Source organism: Cryptomeria japonica, chromosome 5 (genome assembly GCF_030272615.1).
Source record: "Cryptomeria japonica chromosome 5, Sugi_1.0, whole genome shotgun sequence".
Taxonomy (NCBI): domain Eukaryota; kingdom Viridiplantae; phylum Streptophyta; class Pinopsida; order Cupressales; family Cupressaceae; genus Cryptomeria; species Cryptomeria japonica.
This window is the reverse complement of record NC_081409.1, coordinates 770,067,710-770,074,775: the sequence shown is the minus strand read 5'-3', so window position 1 is coordinate 770,074,775 and position 7,066 is coordinate 770,067,710.

Sequence of the window (7,066 nt, the reverse complement as noted above, 5' to 3'; positions counted from 1 at the left end):
GGATCTTCATCCTTCTTCTCCATACTATTTTCCTCTGAGACTTCAGGATATTCATCCACTCCTATATCAGCACTCTCAATAATTATACCTTCATCACTTTTAGCCTCAAATTTGCTAATATAATCACCTCTCTTAATAATTTTTTTTTTCCAAATATCTTGAAATAACTAACATTAGGTGATTTTCAATACTAGTATTCATAAGGAGTCTTGTCCTTACCTCTTTTTACCAGAACCCAGTTCATAGTGTAGACAGTTGTGCTGACAGCTTCTCTCCAAAATGTTTTCGCTGCACCTCCTTGTATCAACATTGTCCTAGAAGCTTCAACAACTGTCCAGTTGATCCTCTCTGTGATACCATTCTATTGTTGTGTCCTTGGTGCAAAATGCTGTCGTTTGATACCATTCTCTTCACAATACCTAGTGAATTCCTCAGAAGTAAATTCACCGCCTTGATCTATCCGAAGATATTTTATCTTCTTACCACTCTCCTTCTTAGATAAGACCCTGAATTCCTTGAACTTACCAAAAGCTTCAGTCTTCTCCTTCAAGAATGTGACCCACATCATCCTTGAGCAATCATCAGCGAGGATCATAAAATATTTGTCACCTTGAATGCTTTTTGTTCTTATTGGTCCACAAATATTTGTATGAACCAAATCTAACAAATTCTCTACTAAAAAGGATTTGCTCTTGAAAGTTGAGGATGTTATCTTTCGTAACTAACATTCTTTGCAAAGAGAATTAACCGGTTTGTCTAACTGAGGTAAACCTCTTACTGTCTTGAAATTACTCACTTTAACAATGTTATCAAAGTTTATATGACAAAATATCCTATGCCAAAGCCAACTATCATCTATTTCTACATTTAAACAGTTGTTGACTTTAGGATTAAAATGAAACGGGTTATCTTTAGTTTGCTTCCCGATTGCAATCAGTTCACCTTTGTTGTCATAAATTTTGCACATACCATTTTTAAACTCCAGTGGGTATCCTCTGTCATTGAGTTGTGCCACACTCAAAAGATTATGCTTTAGACCTTCAACCGAGTAGACATCATCTGCATTGCTCTTCCCATTAAGAGAAATAATTTCCCTACCTATAACCATGTAGGGTGAGTCATTGCCAAATCTTATAACTTTGCCATGAAATTAGTTCAAAGAAAGAAATTTTCTCCAATCACCGATCATATGATGTGAACAACCAATGATCCAATCATCAGAGTTATTCATCCTGGATACTAATGCGTTCTGGTCTAATATCTCTTCTTTAATAGCTACAAACACAATATCTTCATTAGAATCACCATGAGATTCTTCATCAGTGATACCACCATCAACATTAATAAGACAATCTCTCTTGCATTTATCCTTATACTTCTTGAATTTCTCTCATGTGTGTTCATTTTCCCCATTAGGATAGTTAGCAGTTATGTGCCCAATCTTGTTGCATGCAAAACATTTTAAAGGTAATTTACCTCTATATTTACCAGTGCCTCTTGGCAACCACTTTGCCAACAATGCTTCAAGATCCACTAAACTATCTTCATCACCAACATGACTAGTATCTCTAATTTTTCTCATAGATGGGTTACAAACAGAAGCTCTAAATGTAGACTCATATTTTTGTACACTACCATCATAACCGTTCAATTCAAAAGCAGTAAGTTTCCTAGTGATGGAGTGAAGAGTTACCTTAGTTTTGTCAATGGACTTCAGCTTCTGAATGGCTGCAACTCGGATAGTGTAGATCAATAACAGGGTTCTCAGTACCTTACCGATCACTGTGGCATCTTTCACTTTCCCTCCTGCACTCTTAATTTCAATGACTATCTCTTTTATCCTTTGACCATATTGCTAGATACTCTCACCTTCAGCCATTTGCATGTCATCAAACTTTTCTCCTAGACTCTCCTCTTTAGCAATATTAACATGTTCATCATACTAAATCTCTTCAATTTTTTTCCATACCTCATGTGCATTCTCTAGACAATGAATTTCTACATATTCAACATTAGACAGGGAACTGATAATGGCCTCTAATGCTTGATGGTTTTCTTGTTGCTCTTTCTTTTGATCATTAGTCAAAATCCCAATACGTGCTACATATTTAGTATTGACATGTTCCCAATACTGACGTCCATGACTCTTGATGTAAATTTTCATTATATCGCTCCATATCCAATAGTTCTATCTATTAAACTTCAGACCTTCCTTCTTCATCATGATCTGCAAGATATTTACCTGAAGTTGTTAGGCTTAGATCTTAGAGGACCTGGATAGCTCTGATACCAATTGATCTTATGATGAAAGAATAAGTATCTGGCGTATTAATAAAAGGGGGGGTGCTGAATGAGGAAATAGAAAAAGTGATACAAACTTTCCCAATCTCAAAATGAATCTCTCATAGTAAACTTATCAATGAAATACCACTGTCAAGATAAAAACTCATAAGATAAACCGGTTCACTGTTACAGAAAATTAACAGTAAACAACATCAAACTTATAAACATCCAAATGCTTTATCAATGCTTCCGATTATCATGAATTATCAAAATAGTTAAGTAGTTAATCAATCAACCATAAGATCATAACCACAAAAACATTCACCACTTGACACAAATATTTTTGACGTGGAAACCTAAATGGGAAAAACCACAGTGAGATGAGACTCACAAGATAACTATCTGAACTCTTCTGAAGTTCATCCTACTAGGAGCCAAGGCTATTAAAGCTTTACAAAAGTCCTGGGTATGTGCAAGATCATGGGGGCCCAAAAAGTGGCAATGGAAAAAAAAATGCATTTTAAACCTTTCCAAAGACGCCAAAATCCACTTTGACTTTTTGTTTGGGTCGTCCAAAATTTGAATTTAGTTTGGTAATACCAAACCAAATCGGATATCTGATTTGTGATGTCACTATTGTGATGTCATACTTTTCCAAATCAGATATCTGATTTCAAATCAAATCGGATATCCATTTTTCTCAACATAAAAAATATAGTTTAGTAAAATGGGCATAACGTTTGTGTTTCTTATCAAAATTTTGATTTTTTATAGGCGTTGGAAAGGTAATTCAGAGACCTATAAAATGCATGAGGTAGTTTGATGATATTATATAACAAAAATTAATTATAATCATTTCAAGTTAGTCTTTCAATTTTAAAACTTTAAATACTTACAAATTTTGCATACAAACTTATTTTTTTCCTATCACCTCCTTTATCTATCACTTGTCTATCTATACTTATATAATATATTTTATCTATGTCTTTATTTTCTTCTTATGTCACTTATCTTTTCATCCCATCTAGATAAATAAATTCCCAAGTTACATGCATGTTTGCATATATCTCCATCTTTGGGTGAACTCACAATAATGGTTCCCTCTTTTTTGCCACTTTTGACACTGAGATAAACACTTTTAAAATAATCTTCAACTTTCGACAACTATAAATTTTAAACTATAAAAAATTTGAAGATGATGTAAATTAGTGGTTTGTAGCATTTTGTCTCTAGATTCTATATATTTTTTTCAAATTTTTTTAAAGGATTTTTAAAAAAAAATTCTATCTCCCTCGAAAAATAGTTTTTTACAACAAACTACATTTTTAAGAGTGATGTGCCTCCCGAAATGCATAACTTTTTTTCTATAAATGATAAAAACTCAACTCTTTCGAATTTTGGTTTGTAACATCAATATCCAGGGCTTGCAGTTGGTTTGATAGTGATATGTTCAATATTTTTCATTTTATTAAGTGAACACATAACTTATTTTATATATATCGAAATTCAATATTTTTTTTTTGTTAGAAAGAAGACATCAATACCTGGGGCTTAGATATTTTTCAGAATTTTTTTGACTTAGTTTCCTATTTTTCACAATGCGTTGAACAAAAAAGTTATGTTTGGTGAAAAACCTATGTTTGGTAAAATTAAAAAAACAAGTTCATAATAAACTCAATATGTAATAATATTATATTCATTGGAAAGCTTGCTTTGAGGACTACATTATTACATTTTGGGTTGTCAAGATCATTCAATTTGAGCCTTCAACCAGAGGTTTGAAGGCCAAAAATCTACAAAAAAATGTAGAAAGCTCCAGAGAACTCTTAAAAAAGGGGTTCGAACGAAAGGGGGTTTGAGCGAACCCCGCATTTTTAGGGGGGTTTGAATGAAGGGGGGTTCAATCGAACCCCAAAGGGTAGTCAGTTTGAACACCCCCACTTCGCTCAAACCCCCCCTAAACAAAATTCTCCACTTTCACCAATTTCCTTCGTTGGTAAAAGTGGGAACCAGCTTTGTGAGTTCACCCCTTTCTATTTCTATCTCTCCCTCTCCCACTCCATCATTTTCACTCCTTATTTATATACTTGTCTCTAATAATCTCTCTTCTCTCTATTTATCTCCCTCCTCTACCTTATCCTACCTATACTTATATATTACTTTTCTCTATCACCTCCTTTCTCTCCCTATCTTGTCCCCTCTATCTCTTTATCTCTATAGATCCGTCTTCATGTATATCTATATCTCTACATCTCTACATCTCACTTATTCACTCCATCTATCCCCACATTTGTCTTACTCTCTCTATCACTTTCTATCCATATCTATCTAGGTAAGTGCACAAAGATGGTGGTAAAAAGGGGGGTATAAGTGGACACTTTTTTTCTGAAATCAGGTGAACCTAAACTTGGAGGCAAAATTTGAAAGTCGTCCACTCAAGATATGAAGATAATCAAAGAACAAATATTGTATTACTCTGAATCTAGTTTCCAAACTACTAAACTGTTTCAAAATTGGATAAGATTAAGGGGGTCAAATCCTTCGCGCATGAAACATTGACCTTTATTTTTTCTGAAAAACATAACATAGTGTCTGACGTGTGCATCAAAAAAGTTATAGTTAGATTTAGTATTTTGACAAATCCTTTGCCAGAAAGATATTTAAGAGTGAGCACTAAAAGATGTGTATTTTTTTGTAATTTTTTGTTGAGTATTTTTTTTAATGATTTTTCCAATCGAGCACATCCTGAAAATTAGGTACCTGTTCGTGCGTGAACCATAAGTTGCACTAAACAAATCGAAAATACAATTTTTTTTTTAAATTGTAAAGAATCAAGTGCACTACAATAATATATAGAGTTTTTTAAATTTGGATAAGTATATCAAAAGTTATTCAAAAAATGGTACACCTATGTCTGTGAGAACTATGGAGACACTAGTAAAAGAAATTCAATAATAATATATTATTGTTGTTCAAATTGAAAACAAATTATATGGTTAGAAAGCTTAGAGGATGGGTGAAAATATTGGTGGCAATTTTAGAAATAACCACTTCATGAAGTGTAAACCTGATGATGACAAAGTCGATAAACCAAGTTGATAAAATAAAACACGTCAAAAATGAGAGAAATGGAGGGAAATCAAACTTCCAATCTATAGCTTTGTCATCCAGGCCTATTTCCAAGCCTAAACAGTCAAAAGCACGTACAAGGTACTTATAATGTAAGCAGCGCGTTCGCGCTATTGTATAATATGATATTCTATATATAATATATGTAATATATAATATTTGTATAATATGACATTGTATATATAATATGTTTATATACATATAATATGTGTATATATATAATATATTAAACATATGTATACACATGTAAGTGTAATGTCTCCCCCTCTCAAATGCATACAAGGTCTCTCTCTCTCTCTCTCTCTCTCTCTCTCTCTCTCTCTCTCTCTCTCTCTCTCTCTCTCTCCCTTCCTCCATACCCCATCCCTCTTTCTCTTCTTCTCTCCCCTCCCCTCCCTCCATACCTCACTGCAACTATGTCTGCACTTCTATAGAAGTAAGTGAATTTATTTCTTCTCTGCAACTTCCTCTTTGATTTTTATCATGTATCCTCTCCTAAAAATATTGACTGATGGATTTTTGTGTGTATATTGAATAGGAGGAATAGGGTCTGAAATTGAACCACAGGGGTATTACCATGACAAACAAGGAAACCTGTAGCAAGATTCTTCTTGAATGTGTTTTTAATGAGCAGAGAAGATGTGGAAAATAGTGTCAACAAATAAACATGATGAGTCAGAGTACCTGCAATATATTTTTTAGAAGAAAACAATAGGTAGGAAGAGAAAGAGGGAGAGTAACACAGATGATGTCCTGTAGAATGATAGTGGTGGGTATGCGAGAGTTCCCATGTTGTTACACAACGCCTGTCACCTAAACAAATTAAAGTTTGTTGTATGCATGGCAGTGGTAGTATATGATGATCATCACTTGTCAAACAGCTTGGAATGGTACATACCCATGAAAGAAATCAAGTGTGTAATTCCTATAGTCACAATTGAGATCAGTCTTATAACCTTGCAAATTTAATACCATCATATGTTTTAGAACATAGGAAGTACTCTTAGGGTTAGGTCAATCTCTTATACTTTCTTTTTAGTGAAGCCTCGTTGTTTGTTCACTTGGAGTCTCATTGTATGATGTTATATTCATAACTTTAAATTTAATATATCATTTTATTAGCCCACCATATGACCCCTTAGGTGTCATTAGAGGTCATATTGTTTCCTAAGAGGTCATATGGTATCCTATGAACCCTTAAGACCTCTCCTCTTTCCCTCCCCCCTACTCGTCCCCCTCTCCCCCCCTCTCTCTCCCTCCCTCCCTCTATCTCTCTCCCTCTCTCTACTTTCCCTCCTCTCTCTCTCTCTCTCTCTCTCTCTCTCTCTCTCTCTCTCTCTCTCTCTCTCTCTCTCTCTCTCTCTCCCTTCCTCCATACCCATTCTTCTCTCCCACCCACCTCTTCTCTCTCTCTACCTCTCTCCCTCTCTCTACCTTCCCTCCCCCCTCTTCTCTCCCTCTCTCCCTCCCTTTACCTCTCCCTTCCCCCCCTTCTCTCCCTCTCTCCCTCTCTCTCTCTCTCCCCTCTCCTCTCCCTCCCTTCCCCCCTCTTCTCTCCCTCTCTCCCTCTCTCTCTCTCTCTCCCCTCTCCTCACCCTCCCTTCCCCCCTCTTCTCTCCCTCTCTTCCTCTCTCTCCCTCTCCCTCCTTCCCTC